Source organism: Ambystoma mexicanum, unplaced genomic scaffold, assembly GCF_040938575.1.
Source record: "Ambystoma mexicanum isolate Mex_15411 unplaced genomic scaffold, UKY_AmexF1_1 Mex_scaf20, whole genome shotgun sequence".
NCBI classification, from domain to species: domain Eukaryota; kingdom Metazoa; phylum Chordata; class Amphibia; order Caudata; family Ambystomatidae; genus Ambystoma; species Ambystoma mexicanum.
The window spans coordinates 2683700-2697542 of NW_027182434.1; the positions used below are offsets into that span (position 1 = coordinate 2683700).

Here is a 13843-nt window from a genome sequence, read left to right on the forward strand (position 1 = left end):
GCTAGGGCAGGATTCGGAAAGTGAAGCCGAAAAGGGGCTTAGCATGCAGCCCAGGGGTTTCTTTGACTGTCCTAAGCCCACAGGGACTTTGCCGTCCTCAGCTCATGAGACTTGAGATGGGTAGCTTGATTTGCTGAGGAAATGCGGGATGACAGATTCAACTCTGGAGTCAAACATAGCCCGGAACTATCGCCTTAAACTGAGTTTTAAGCCTGGTGCCGATAAAAAGAAAGAAATTAGCCTTAGATCGGGCAAGCCGTTTGACGGGGGAAAATGAGACCCCCCTAGGCCAGCTAGGTGGTCGCTGGCTGCTGTGCAGACATCAGCAGCTGTTCATTTCATGCCCTCACGTCTCCTCGTTAGTATAGTGGTCAGTATCCCCGCCTGTCACGCGGGAGACCGGGGTTCAATTCCCCGACGGGGAGGTTAAACCGTTTCTGGATTTTTTTTAGTTCTTGACAAATATTCTTGAAGATTAGGCTGAGTCAAGTAGGGAATGGGTGCCAAGAACTGACTCTTTAAGAAAAAAGCACCGGCAACGCTAGTCATCGTACAATATTTGTGCACAATTGCTTACATTAGGCGGCCGGTCCACTTTATTGAGTCCCCCTCAGCACCATTTAGTGCTCCTGTTGTCTGCGAAGTCCAAATTGTAACCCTGAATCAGTTCCTCTTCTGACCCTTTGTATCATGTTACATGACGAGTAATGATCACCTGTTAGCTTTATCCCTAATTATAACTCTCACTCTTTCCCTGCATCTAACCCTAGCTCTAATCCCATCATTAACCTCGGTCCGGGCACACGCGTGAACCCCTACTCTCATCTCAGCCTCTCCTGGTGATACATCACACCTGGGATCGTTTGCTCCCTGTGGGCTGTGGGAAATTTGCTACCAGCACGCCCTGGAAGTGGGGCTCATTCCGCTGCAACGGGAGGTCTTCCCAGGACGCGTCACAGCTCAACGCAAGAGCTCCTGGGTTTCGAAGGCTCTTGCAGCAAGCCTTCACAAAGCAGCAGGGAGCGCCGTTCCAGATGGGAAACTTGAGACTGGATGTCCAGAAAAGCAAGACGTCAGAAGCGAAACCTTTTTCCTGCAGGGTGTGGCATACCATCCGCTTGCTCATTGCGACAGAGGTGGCACTAATGAAGGAAGAGGTCAACGTTACGTTCTTCTTTAAAATGCAAGGCCAGGAAAAGTGGCAGCGGTGGGATTTGAACCCACGCCTCCGAAGAGACTGGAGCCTTAATCCAGCGCCTTAGACCGCTCGGCCACGCTACCTCCCTGCTAGTCGCCGAAAGCGGAACTTGACCCGTTGCCCGGCCCGCTTTAGTGCTTTGCCTTTTCTCCTTGGAAAGTCTGGAGACAGGCAGTGGAAGGGCAGGCAAACTGTCAGGTGCGCAGAGGAGGGGAGACCATGAGGCAAGGTGGGAGATGGGGGCAAGAAGTGAGAAAAAAACTAATCGCAAGCTAGGGCAGGATTCGGAAAGTGAAGCCGAAAAGGGGCTTAGCATGCAGCCCAGGGGTTTCTTTGACTGTCCTAAGCCCACAGGGACTTTGCCGTCCTCAGCTCATGAGACTTGAGATGGGTAGCTTGATTTGCTGAGGAAATGCGGGATGACAGATTCAACTCTGGAGTCAAACATAGCCCGGAACTATCGCCTTAAACTGAGTTTTAAGCCTGGTGCCGATAAAAAGAAAGAAATTAGCCTTAGATCGGGCAAGCCGTTTGACGGGGGAAAATGAGACCCCCTAGGCCAGCTAGGTGGTCGCTGGATGCTGTGCAGACATCAGCAGCTGTTCATTTCATGCCCTCACGTCTCCTCGTTAGTATAGTGGTCAGTATCCCTGTCACGCGGGAGACCGGGGTTCAATTCCCCGACGGGGAGGTTAAACCTTTTCTGGATTTTTTTTAGTTCTTGACAAATATTCTTGAAGATTAGGCTGAGTCAAGTAGGGAATGGGTGCCAAGAACTGACTCTTTAAGAAAAAAGCACCGGCAACGCTAGTCATCGTACAATATTTGTGCACAATTGCTTACATTAGGCGGCCGGTCCACTTTATTGAGTCCCCCTCAGCACCATTTAGTGCTCCTGTTGTCTGCGAAGTCCAAATTGTAACCCTGAATCAGTTCCTCTTCTGACCCTTTGTATCATGTTACATGACGAGTAATGATCACCTGTTAGCTTTATCCCTAATTATAACTCTCACTCTTTCCCTGCATCTAACCCTAGCTCTAATCCCATCATTAACCTCGGTCCGGGCACACGCGTGAACCCTTACTCTCATCTCAGCCTCTCCTGGTGATACATCACACCTGGGATCGTTTGCTCCCTGTGGGCTGTGGGAAATTTGCTACCAGCACGCCCTGGAAGTGGGGCTCATTCCGCTGCAACGGGAGGTCTTCCCAGGACGCGTCACAGCTCAACGCAAGAGCTCCTGGGTTTCGAAGGCTCTTGCAGCAAGCCTTCACAAAGCAGCAGGGAGCGCCGTTCCAGATGGGAAACTTGAGACTGGATGTCCAGAAAAGCAAGACGTCAGAAGCGAAACCTTTTTCCTGCAGGGTGTGGCATACCATCCGCTTGCTCATTGCGACAGAGGTGGCACTAATGAAGGAAGAGGTCAACGTTACGTTCTTCTTTAAAATGCAAGGCCAGGAAAAGTGGCAGCGGTGGGATTTGAACCCACGCCTCCGAAGAGACTGGAGCCTTAATCCAGCGCCTTAGACCGCTCGGCCACGCTACCTCCCTGCTAGTCGCCGAAAGCGGAACTTGACCCGTTGCCCGGCCCGCTTTAGTGCTTTGCCTTTTCTCCTTGGAAAGTCTGGAGACAGGCAGTGGAAGGGCAGGCAAACTGTCAGGTGCGCAGAGGAGGGGAGACCATGAGGCAAGGTGGGAGATGGGGGCAAGAAGTGAGAAAAAAACTAATCGCAAGCTAGGGCAGGATTCGGAAAGTGAAGCCGAAAAGGGGCTTAGCATGCAGCCCAGGGGTTTCTTTGACTGTCCTAAACCCACAGGGACTTTGCCGTCCTCAGCTCATGAGACTTGAGATGGGTAGCTTGATTTGCTGAGGAAATGCGGGATGACAGATTCAACTCTGGAGTCAAACATAGCCCGGAACTATCGCCTTAAACTGAGTTTTAAGCCTGGTGCCGATAAAAAGAAAGAAATTAGCCTTAGATCGGGCAAGCCGTTTGACGGGGGAAAATGAGACCCCCTAGGCCAGCTAGGTGGTCGCTGGATGCTGTGCAGACATCAGCAGCTGTTCATTTCATGCCCTCACGTCTCCTCGTTAGTATAGTGGTCAGTATCCCCGCCTGTCACGCGGGAGACCGGGGTTCAATTCCCCGACGGGGAGGTTAAACCTTTTCTGGATTTTTTTTAGTTCTTGACAAATATTCTTGAAGATTAGGCTGAGTCAAGTAGGGAATGGGTGCCAAGAACTGACTCTTTAAGAAAAAAGCACCGGCAACGCTAGTCATCGTACAATATTTGTGCACAATTGCTTACATTAGGCGGCCGGTCCACTTTATTGAGTCCCCCTCAGCACCATTTAGTGCTCCTGTTGTCTGCGAAGTCCAAATTGTAACCCTGAATCAGTTCCTCTTCTGACCCTTTGTATCATGTTACATGACGAGTAATGATCACCTGTTAGCTTTATCCCTAATTATAACTCTCACTCTTTCCCTGCATCTAACCCTAGCTCTAATCCCATCATTAACCTCGGTCCGGGCACACGCGTGAACCCTTACTCTCATCTCAGCCTCTCCTGGTGATACATCACACCTGGGATCGTTTGCTCCCTGTGGGCTGTGGGAAATTTGCTACCAGCACGCCCTGGAAGTGGGGCTCATTCCGCTGCAACGGGAGGTCTTCCCAGGACGCGTCACAGCTCAACGCAAGAGCTCCTGGGTTTCGAAGGCTCTTGCAGCAAGCCTTCACAAAGCAGCAGGGAGCGCCGTTCCAGATGGGAAACTTGAGACTGGATGTCCAGAAAAGCAAGACGTCAGAAGCGAAACCTTTTTCCTGCAGGGTGTGGCATACCATCCGCTTGCTCATTGCGACAGAGGTGGCACTAATGAAGGAAGAGGTCAACGTTACGTTCTTCTTTAAAATGCAAGGCCAGGAAAAGTGGCAGCGGTGGGATTTGAACCCACGCCTCCGAAGAGACTGGAGCCTTAATCCAGCGCCTTAGACCGCTCGGCCACGCTACCTCCCTGCTAGTCGCCGAAAGCGGAACTTGACCCGTTGCCCGGCCCGCTTTAGTGCTTTGCCTTTTCTCCTTGGAAAGTCTGGAGACAGGCAGTGGAAGGGCAGGCAAACTGTCAGGTGCGCAGAGGAGGGGAGACCATGAGGCAAGGTGGGAGATGGGGGCAAGAAGTGAGAAAAAAACTAATCGCAAGCTAGGGCAGGATTCGGAAAGTGAAGCCGAAAAGGGGCTTAGCATGCAGCCCAGGGGTTTCTTTGACTGTCCTAAGCCCACAGGGACTTTGCCGTCCTCAGCTCATGAGACTTGAGATGGGTAGCTTGATTTGCTGAGGAAATGCGGGATGACAGATTCAACTCTGGAGTCAAACATAGCCCGGAACTATCGCCTTAAACTGAGTTTTAAGCCTGGTGCCGATAAAAAGAAAGAAATTAGCCTTAGATCGGGCAAGCCGTTTGACGGGGGAAAATGAGACCCCCTAGGCCAGCTAGGTGGTCGCTGGATGCTGTGCAGACATCAGCAGCTGTTCATTTCATGCCCTCACGTCTCCTCGTTAGTATAGTGGTCAGTATCCCCGCCTGTCACGCGGGAGACCGGGGTTCAATTCCCCGACGGGGAGGTTAAACCTTTTCTGGATTTTTTTTAGTTCTTGACAAATATTCTTGAAGATTAGGCTGAGTCAAGTAGGGAATGGGTGCCAAGAACTGACTCTTTAAGAAAAAAGCACCGGCAACGCTAGTCATCGTACAATATTTGTGCACAATTGCTTACATTAGGCGGCCGGTCCACTTTATTGAGTCCCCCTCAGCACCATTTAGTGCTCCTGTTGTCTGCGAAGTCCAAATTGTAACCCTGAATCAGTTCCTCTTCTGACCCTTTGTATCATGTTACATGACGAGTAATGATCACCTGTTAGCTTTATCCCTAATTATAACTCTCACTCTTTCCCTGCATCTAACCCTAGCTCTAATCCCATCATTAACCTCGGTCCGGGCACACGCGTGAACCCTTACTCTCATCTCAGCCTCTCCTGGTGATACATCACACCTGGGATCGTTTGCTCCCTGTGGGCTGTGGGAAATTTGCTACCAGCACGCCCTGGAAGTGGGGCTCATTCCGCTGCAACGGGAGGTCTTCCCAGGACGCGTCACAGCTCAACGCAAGAGCTCCTGGGTTTCGAAGGCTCTTGCAGCAAGCCTTCACAAAGCAGCAGGGAGCGCCGTTCCAGATGGGAAACTTGAGACTGGATGTCCAGAAAAGCAAGACGTCAGAAGCGAAACCTTTTTCCTGCAGGGTGTGGCATACCATCCGCTTGCTCATTGCGACAGAGGTGGCACTAATGAAGGAAGAGGTCAACGTTACGTTCTTCTTTAAAATGCAAGGCCAGGAAAAGTGGCAGCGGTGGGATTTGAACCCACGCCTCCGAAGAGACTGGAGCCTTAATCCAGCGCCTTAGACCGCTCGGCCACGCTACCTCCCTGCTAGTCGCCGAAAGCGGAACTTGACCCGTTGCCCGGCCCGCTTTAGTGCTTTGCCTTTTCTCCTTGGAAAGTCTGGAGACAGGCAGTGGAAGGGCAGGCAAACTGTCAGGTGCGCAGAGGAGGGGAGACCATGAGGCAAGGTGGGAGATGGGGGCAAGAAGTGAGAAAAAAACTAATCGCAAGCTAGGGCAGGATTCGGAAAGTGAAGCCGAAAAGGGGCTTAGCATGCAGCCCAGGGGTTTCTTTGACTGTCCTAAGCCCACAGGGACTTTGCCGTCCTCAGCTCATGAGACTTGAGATGGGTAGCTTGATTTGCTGAGGAAATGCGGGATGACAGATTCAACTCTGGAGTCAAACATAGCCCGGAACTATCGCCTTAAACTGAGTTTTAAGCCTGGTGCCGATAAAAAGAAAGAAATTAGCCTTAGATTGGGCAAGCCGTTTGACGGGGGAAAATGAGACCCCCTAGGCCAGCTAGGTGGTCGCTGGATGCTGTGCAGACATCAGCAGCTGTTCATTTCATGCCCTCACGTCTCCTCGTTAGTATAGTGGTCAGTATCCCCGCCTGTCACGCGGGAGACCGGGGTTCAATTCCCCGACGGGGAGGTTAAACCTTTTCTGGATTTTTTTTAGTTCTTGACAAATATTCTTGAAGATTAGGCTGAGTCAAGTAGGGAATGGGTGCCAAGAACTGACTCTTTAAGAAAAAAGCACCGGCAACGCTAGTCATCGTACAATATTTGTGCACAATTGCTTACATTAGGCGGCCGGTCCACTTTATTGAGTCCCCCTCAGCACCATTTAGTGCTCCTGTTGTCTGCGAAGTCCAAATTGTAACCCTGAATCAGTTCCTCTTCTGACCCTTTGTATCATGTTACATGACGAGTAATGATCACCTGTTAGCTTTATCCCTAATTATAACTCTCACTCTTTCCCTGCATCTAACCCTAGCTCTAATCCCATCATTAACCTCGGTCCGGGCACACGCGTGAACCCTTACTCTCATCTCAGCCTCTCCTGGTGATACATCACACCTGGGATCGTTTGCTCCCTGTGGGCTGTGGGAAATTTGCTACCAGCACGCCCTGGAAGTGGGGCTCATTCCGCTGCAACGGGAGGTCTTCCCAGGACGCGTCACAGCTCAACGCAAGAGCTCCTGGGTTTCGAAGGCTCTTGCAGCAAGCCTTCACAAAGCAGCAGGGAGCGCCGTTCCAGATGGGAAACTTGAGACTGGATGTCCAGAAAAGCAAGACGTCAGAAGCGAAACCTTTTTCCTGCAGGGTGTGGCATACCATCCGCTTGCTCATTGCGACAGAGGTGGCACTAATGAAGGAAGAGGTCAACGTTACGTTCTTCTTTAAAATGCAAGGCCAGGAAAAGTGGCAGCGGTGGGATTTGAACCCACGCCTCCGAAGAGACTGGAGCCTTAATCCAGCGCCTTAGACCGCTCGGCCACGCTACCTCCCTGCTAGTCGCCGAAAGCGGAACTTGACCCGTTGCCCGGCCCGCTTTAGTGCTTTGCCTTTTCTCCTTGGAAAGTCTGGAGACAGGCAGTGGAAGGGCAGGCAAACTGTCAGGTGCGCAGAGGAGGGGAGACCATGAGGCAAGGTGGGAGATGGGGGCAAGAAGTGAGAAAAAAACTAATCGCAAGCTAGGGCAGGATTCGGAAAGTGAAGCCGAAAAGGGGCTTAGCATGCAGCCCAGGGGTTTCTTTGACTGTCCTAAGCCCACAGGGACTTTGCCGTCCTCAGCTCATGAGACTTGAGATGGGTAGCTTGATTTGCTGAGGAAATGCGGGATGACAGATTCAACTCTGGAGTCAAACATAGCCCGGAACTATCGCCTTAAACTGAGTTTTAAGCCTGGTGCCGATAAAAAGAAAGAAATTAGCCTTAGATCGGGCAAGCCGTTTGACGGGGGAAAATGAGACCCCCCTAGGCCAGCTAGGTGGTCGCTGGCTGCTGTGCAGACATCAGCAGCTGTTCATTTCATGCCCTCACGTCTCCTCGTTAGTATAGTGGTCAGTATCCCCGCCTGTCACGCGGGAGACCGGGGTTCAATTCCCCGACGGGGAGGTTAAACCGTTTCTGGATTTTTTTTAGTTCTTGACAAATATTCTTGAAGATTAGGCTGAGTCAAGTAGGGAATGGGTGCCAAGAACTGACTCTTTAAGAAAAAAGCACCGGCAACGCTAGTCATCGTACAATATTTGTGCACAATTGCTTACATTAGGCGGCCGGTCCACTTTATTGAGTCCCCCTCAGCACCATTTAGTGCTCCTGTTGTCTGCGAAGTCCAAATTGTAACCCTGAATCAGTTCCTCTTCTGACCCTTTGTATCATGTTACATGACGAGTAATGATCACCTGTTAGCTTTATCCCTAATTATAACTCTCACTCTTTCCCTGCATCTAACCCTAGCTCTAATCCCATCATTAACCTCGGTCCGGGCACACGCGTGAACCCCTACTCTCATCTCAGCCTCTCCTGGTGATACATCACACCTGGGATCGTTTGCTCCCTGTGGGCTGTGGGAAATTTGCTACCAGCACGCCCTGGAAGTGGGGCTCATTCCGCTGCAACGGGAGGTCTTCCCAGGACGCGTCACAGCTCAACGCAAGAGCTCCTGGGTTTCGAAGGCTCTTGCAGCAAGCCTTCACAAAGCAGCAGGGAGCGCCGTTCCAGATGGGAAACTTGAGACTGGATGTCCAGAAAAGCAAGACGTCAGAAGCGAAACCTTTTTCCTGCAGGGTGTGGCATACCATCCGCTTGCTCATTGCGACAGAGGTGGCACTAATGAAGGAAGAGGTCAACGTTACGTTCTTCTTTAAAATGCAAGGCCAGGAAAAGTGGCAGCGGTGGGATTTGAACCCACGCCTCCGAAGAGACTGGAGCCTTAATCCAGCGCCTTAGACCGCTCGGCCACGCTACCTCCCTGCTAGTCGCCGAAAGCGGAACTTGACCCGTTGCCCGGCCCGCTTTAGTGCTTTGCCTTTTCTCCTTGGAAAGTCTGGAGACAGGCAGTGGAAGGGCAGGCAAACTGTCAGGTGCGCAGAGGAGGGGAGACCATGAGGCAAGGTGGGAGATGGGGGCAAGAAGTGAGAAAAAAACTAATCGCAAGCTAGGGCAGGATTCGGAAAGTGAAGCCGAAAAGGGGCTTAGCATGCAGCCCAGGGGTTTCTTTGACTGTCCTAAGCCCACAGGGACTTTGCCGTCCTCAGCTCATGAGACTTGAGATGGGTAGCTTGATTTGCTGAGGAAATGCGGGATGACAGATTCAACTCTGGAGTCAAACATAGCCCGGAACTATCGCCTTAAACTGAGTTTTAAGCCTGGTGCCGATAAAAAGAAAGAAATTAGCCTTAGATCGGGCAAGCCGTTTGACGGGGGAAAATGAGACCCCCTAGGCCAGCTAGGTGGTCGCTGGATGCTGTGCAGACATCAGCAGCTGTTCATTTCATGCCCTCACGTCTCCTCGTTAGTATAGTGGTCAGTATCCCTGTCACGCGGGAGACCGGGGTTCAATTCCCCGACGGGGAGGTTAAACCTTTTCTGGATTTTTTTTAGTTCTTGACAAATATTCTTGAAGATTAGGCTGAGTCAAGTAGGGAATGGGTGCCAAGAACTGACTCTTTAAGAAAAAAGCACCGGCAACGCTAGTCATCGTACAATATTTGTGCACAATTGCTTACATTAGGCGGCCGGTCCACTTTATTGAGTCCCCCTCAGCACCATTTAGTGCTCCTGTTGTCTGCGAAGTCCAAATTGTAACCCTGAATCAGTTCCTCTTCTGACCCTTTGTATCATGTTACATGACGAGTAATGATCACCTGTTAGCTTTATCCCTAATTATAACTCTCACTCTTTCCCTGCATCTAACCCTAGCTCTAATCCCATCATTAACCTCGGTCCGGGCACACGCGTGAACCCTTACTCTCATCTCAGCCTCTCCTGGTGATACATCACACCTGGGATCGTTTGCTCCCTGTGGGCTGTGGGAAATTTGCTACCAGCACGCCCTGGAAGTGGGGCTCATTCCGCTGCAACGGGAGGTCTTCCCAGGACGCGTCACAGCTCAACGCAAGAGCTCCTGGGTTTCGAAGGCTCTTGCAGCAAGCCTTCACAAAGCAGCAGGGAGCGCCGTTCCAGATGGGAAACTTGAGACTGGATGTCCAGAAAAGCAAGACGTCAGAAGCGAAACCTTTTTCCTGCAGGGTGTGGCATACCATCCGCTTGCTCATTGCGACAGAGGTGGCACTAATGAAGGAAGAGGTCAACGTTACGTTCTTCTTTAAAATGCAAGGCCAGGAAAAGTGGCAGCGGTGGGATTTGAACCCACGCCTCCGAAGAGACTGGAGCCTTAATCCAGCGCCTTAGACCGCTCGGCCACGCTACCTCCCTGCTAGTCGCCGAAAGCGGAACTTGACCCGTTGCCCGGCCCGCTTTAGTGCTTTGCCTTTTCTCCTTGGAAAGTCTGGAGACAGGCAGTGGAAGGGCAGGCAAACTGTCAGGTGCGCAGAGGAGGGGAGACCATGAGGCAAGGTGGGAGATGGGGGCAAGAAGTGAGAAAAAAACTAATCGCAAGCTAGGGCAGGATTCGGAAAGTGAAGCCGAAAAGGGGCTTAGCATGCAGCCCAGGGGTTTCTTTGACTGTCCTAAGCCCACAGGGACTTTGCCGTCCTCAGCTCATGAGACTTGAGATGGGTAGCTTGATTTGCTGAGGAAATGCGGGATGACAGATTCAACTCTGGAGTCAAACATAGCCCGGAACTATCGCCTTAAACTGAGTTTTAAGCCTGGTGCCGATAAAAAGAAAGAAATTAGCCTTAGATCGGGCAAGCCGTTTGACGGGGGAAAATGAGACCCCCTAGGCCAGCTAGGTGGTCGCTGGATGCTGTGCAGACATCAGCAGCTGTTCATTTCATGCCCTCACGTCTCCTCGTTAGTATAGTGGTCAGTATCCCCGCCTGTCACGCGGGAGACCGGGGTTCAATTCCCCGACGGGGAGGTTAAACCTTTTCTGGATTTTTTTTAGTTCTTGACAAATATTCTTGAAGATTAGGCTGAGTCAAGTAGGGAATGGGTGCCAAGAACTGACTCTTTAAGAAAAAAGCACCGGCAACGCTAGTCATCGTACAATATTTGTGCACAATTGCTTACATTAGGCGGCCGGTCCACTTTATTGAGTCCCCCTCAGCACCATTTAGTGCTCCTGTTGTCTGCGAAGTCCAAATTGTAACCCTGAATCAGTTCCTCTTCTGACCCTTTGTATCATGTTACATGACGAGTAATGATCACCTGTTAGCTTTATCCCTAATTATAACTCTCACTCTTTCCCTGCATCTAACCCTAGCTCTAATCCCATCATTAACCTCGGTCCGGGCACACGCGTGAACCCCTACTCTCATCTCAGCCTCTCCTGGTGATACATCACACCTGGGATCGTTTGCTCCCTGTGGGCTGTGGGAAATTTGCTACCAGCACGCCCTGGAAGTGGGGCTCATTCCGCTGCAACGGGAGGTCTTCCCAGGACGCGTCACAGCTCAACGCAAGAGCTCCTGGGTTTCGAAGGCTCTTGCAGCAAGCCTTCACAAAGCAGCAGGGAGCGCCGTTCCAGATGGGAAACTTGAGACTGGATGTCCAGAAAAGCAAGACGTCAGAAGCGAAACCTTTTTCCTGCAGGGTGTGGCATACCATCCGCTTGCTCATTGCGACAGAGGTGGCACTAATGAAGGAAGAGGTCAACGTTACGTTCTTCTTTAAAATGCAAGGCCAGGAAAAGTGGCAGCGGTGGGATTTGAACCCACGCCTCCGAAGAGACTGGAGCCTTAATCCAGCGCCTTAGACCGCTCGGCCACGCTACCTCCCTGCTAGTCGCCGAAAGCGGAACTTGACCCGTTGCCCGGCCCGCTTTAGAGCTTTGCCTTTTCTCCTTGGAAAGTCTGGAGACAGGCAGTGGAAGGGCAGGCAAACTGTCAGGTGCGCAGAGGAGGGGAGACCATGAGGCAAGGTGGGAGATGGGGGCAAGAAGTGAGAAAAAAACTAATCGCAAGCTAGGGCAGGATTCGGAAAGTGAAGCCGAAAAGGGGCTTAGCATGCAGCCCAGGGGTTTCTTTGACTGTCCTAAGCCCACAGGGACTTTGCCGTCCTCAGCTCATGAGACTTGAGATGGGTAGCTTGATTTGCTGAGGAAATGCGGGATGACAGATTCAACTCTGGAGTCAAACATAGCCCGGAACTATCGCCTTAAACTGAGTTTTAAGCCTGGTGCCGATAAAAAGAAAGAAATTAGCCTTAGATTGGGCAAGCCGTTTGACGGGGGAAAATGAGACCCCCTAGGCCAGCTAGGTGGTCGCTGGATGCTGTGCAGACATCAGCAGCTGTTCATTTCATGCCCTCACGTCTCCTCGTTAGTATAGTGGTCAGTATCCCCGCCTGTCACGCGGGAGACCGGGGTTCAATTCCCCGACGGGGAGGTTAAACCTTTTCTGGATTTTTTTTAGTTCTTGACAAATATTCTTGAAGATTAGGCTGAGTCAAGTAGGGAATGGGTGCCAAGAACTGACTCTTTAAGAAAAAAGCACCGGCAACGCTAGTCATCGTACAATATTTGTGCACAATTGCTTACATTAGGCGGCCGGTCCACTTTATTGAGTCCCCCTCAGCACCATTTAGTGCTCCTGTTGTCTGCGAAGTCCAAATTGTAACCCTGAATCAGTTCCTCTTCTGACCCTTTGTATCATGTTACATGACGAGTAATGATCACCTGTTAGCTTTATCCCTAATTATAACTCTCACTCTTTCCCTGCATCTAACCCTAGCTCTAATCCCATCATTAACCTCGGTCCGGGCACACGCGTGAACCCTTACTCTCATCTCAGCCTCTCCTGGTGATACATCACACCTGGGATCGTTTGCTCCCTGTGGGCTGTGGGAAATTTGCTACCAGCACGCCCTGGAAGTGGGGCTCATTCCGCTGCAACGGGAGGTCTTCCCAGGACGCGTCACAGCTCAACGCAAGAGCTCCTGGGTTTCGAAGGCTCTTGCAGCAAGCCTTCACAAAGCAGCAGGGAGCGCCGTTCCAGATGGGAAACTTGAGACTGGATGTCCAGAAAAGCAAGACGTCAGAAGCGAAACCTTTTTCCTGCAGGGTGTGGCATACCATCCGCTTGCTCATTGCGACAGAGGTGGCACTAATGAAGGAAGAGGTCAACGTTACGTTCTTCTTTAAAATGCAAGGCCAGGAAAAGTGGCTGCGGTGGGATTTGAACCCACGCCTCCGAAGAGACTGGAGCCTTAATCCAGCGCCTTAGACCGCTCGGCCACGCTACCTCCCTGCTAGTCGCCGAAAGCGGAACTTGACCCGTTGCCCGGCCCGCTTTAGTGCTTTGCCTTTTCTCCTTGGAAAGTCTGGAGACAGGCAGTGGAAGGGCAGGCAAACTGTCAGGTGCGCAGAGGAGGGGAGACCATGAGGCAAGGTGGGAGATGGGGGCAAGAAGTGAGAAAAAAACTAATCGCAAGCTAGGGCAGGATTCGGAAAGTGAAGCCGAAAAGGGGCTTAGCATGCAGCCCAGGGGTTTCTTTGACTGTCCTAAGCCCACAGGGACTTTGCCGTCCTCAGCTCATGAGACTTGAGATGGGTAGCTTGATTTGCTGAGGAAATGCGGGATGACAGATTCAACTCTGGAGTCAAACATAGCCCGGAACTATCGCCTTAAACTGAGTTTTAAGCCTGGTGCCGATAAAAAGAAAGAAATTAGCCTTAGATCGGGCAAGCCGTTTGACGGGGGAAAATGAGACCCCCTAGGCCATCTAGGTGGTCGCTGGATGCTGTGCAGACATCAGCAGCTGTTCATTTCATGCCCTCACGTCTCCTCGTTAGTATAGTGGTCAGTATCCCCGCCTGTCACGCGGCAGACCGGGGTTCAATTCCCCGACGGGGAGGTTAAACCTTTTCTGGATTTTTTTTAGTTCTTGACAAATATTCTTGAAGATTAGGCTGAGTCAAGTAGGGAATGGGTGCCAAGAACTGACTCTTTAAGAAAAAAGCACCGGCAACGCTAGTCATCGTACAATATTTGTGCACAATTGCTTACATTAGGCGGCCGGTCCACTTTATTGAGTCCCCCTCAGCACCATTTAGTGCTCCTGTTGTCT

At 51.3% G+C, this 13843-nt stretch overlaps 15 non-coding genes across 15 annotated transcripts; 7 read left to right on the top strand and 8 right to left on the bottom strand.

Moving 5' to 3' along the window:
• The first annotated feature begins 353 nt into the window (after positions 1-353).
• On the top strand, positions 354-425 carry TRNAD-GUC (transfer RNA aspartic acid (anticodon GUC)). The gene has a single exon. It is a non-coding gene; the product is annotated as a tRNA-Asp (tRNA).
• Positions 426-1199: 774 nt separating this feature from the next.
• Positions 1200-1281, bottom strand: TRNAL-AAG (transfer RNA leucine (anticodon AAG)). Its single transcript has one exon. It is a non-coding gene; the product is annotated as a tRNA-Leu (tRNA).
• A 1382-nt stretch (positions 1282-2663) lies between these two features.
• On the bottom strand, positions 2664-2745 carry TRNAL-AAG (transfer RNA leucine (anticodon AAG)). The gene has a single exon. It is a non-coding gene; the product is annotated as a tRNA-Leu (tRNA).
• A 540-nt stretch (positions 2746-3285) lies between these two features.
• On the top strand, positions 3286-3357 carry TRNAD-GUC (transfer RNA aspartic acid (anticodon GUC)). The gene has a single exon. It is a non-coding gene; the product is annotated as a tRNA-Asp (tRNA).
• Positions 3358-4131: 774 nt separating this feature from the next.
• On the bottom strand, positions 4132-4213 carry TRNAL-AAG (transfer RNA leucine (anticodon AAG)). Its single transcript has one exon. It is a non-coding gene; the product is annotated as a tRNA-Leu (tRNA).
• Positions 4214-4753: 540 nt separating this feature from the next.
• On the top strand, positions 4754-4825 carry TRNAD-GUC (transfer RNA aspartic acid (anticodon GUC)). Its single transcript has one exon. It is a non-coding gene; the product is annotated as a tRNA-Asp (tRNA).
• Positions 4826-5599: 774 nt separating this feature from the next.
• TRNAL-AAG (transfer RNA leucine (anticodon AAG)) lies at positions 5600-5681 on the bottom strand. Its single transcript has one exon. It is a non-coding gene; the product is annotated as a tRNA-Leu (tRNA).
• A 540-nt stretch (positions 5682-6221) lies between these two features.
• TRNAD-GUC (transfer RNA aspartic acid (anticodon GUC)) lies at positions 6222-6293 on the top strand. Its single transcript has one exon. It is a non-coding gene; the product is annotated as a tRNA-Asp (tRNA).
• Positions 6294-7067: 774 nt separating this feature from the next.
• Positions 7068-7149, bottom strand: TRNAL-AAG (transfer RNA leucine (anticodon AAG)). Its single transcript has one exon. It is a non-coding gene; the product is annotated as a tRNA-Leu (tRNA).
• A 541-nt stretch (positions 7150-7690) lies between these two features.
• Positions 7691-7762, top strand: TRNAD-GUC (transfer RNA aspartic acid (anticodon GUC)). The gene has a single exon. It is a non-coding gene; the product is annotated as a tRNA-Asp (tRNA).
• A 774-nt stretch (positions 7763-8536) lies between these two features.
• TRNAL-AAG (transfer RNA leucine (anticodon AAG)) lies at positions 8537-8618 on the bottom strand. Its single transcript has one exon. It is a non-coding gene; the product is annotated as a tRNA-Leu (tRNA).
• A 1382-nt stretch (positions 8619-10000) lies between these two features.
• Positions 10001-10082, bottom strand: TRNAL-AAG (transfer RNA leucine (anticodon AAG)). Its single transcript has one exon. It is a non-coding gene; the product is annotated as a tRNA-Leu (tRNA).
• A 540-nt stretch (positions 10083-10622) lies between these two features.
• Positions 10623-10694, top strand: TRNAD-GUC (transfer RNA aspartic acid (anticodon GUC)). Its single transcript has one exon. It is a non-coding gene; the product is annotated as a tRNA-Asp (tRNA).
• Positions 10695-11468: 774 nt separating this feature from the next.
• On the bottom strand, positions 11469-11550 carry TRNAL-AAG (transfer RNA leucine (anticodon AAG)). The gene has a single exon. It is a non-coding gene; the product is annotated as a tRNA-Leu (tRNA).
• Positions 11551-12090: 540 nt separating this feature from the next.
• On the top strand, positions 12091-12162 carry TRNAD-GUC (transfer RNA aspartic acid (anticodon GUC)). Its single transcript has one exon. It is a non-coding gene; the product is annotated as a tRNA-Asp (tRNA).
• Positions 12163-13843: the final 1681 nt, after the last annotated feature.